Consider the following 266-nt stretch of genomic DNA (forward strand, 5'->3'; position numbering starts at 1 on the left):
GTGGTTGAATGGACATGGGGAATTAGGGGCGGAAAGGAGGAGTGTGCTATCACAGAATGGGGTGAGAAATTAGGGTCACATAACAATGTATGTATAAAATTTTGTATGGGAGACTAACTTGAAATGTAAACTTCATTTAACTACAACAATAAAAAAATAAATAAAGAGTTCTTTTGCAGCAGAAAAAGAAATACTAGGAAAAAAAAACTTATATGTTTGAATTTTTGAATCCAAATCTAAACAAGTCAAAAGTTGAGAACAAAATC

The sequence above is a fragment of the Trichechus manatus genome, unplaced genomic scaffold (genome assembly GCF_000243295.1).
Source record: "Trichechus manatus latirostris isolate Lorelei unplaced genomic scaffold, TriManLat1.0 scaffold00298, whole genome shotgun sequence".
In the NCBI taxonomy this organism is placed as follows: domain Eukaryota; kingdom Metazoa; phylum Chordata; class Mammalia; order Sirenia; family Trichechidae; genus Trichechus; species Trichechus manatus.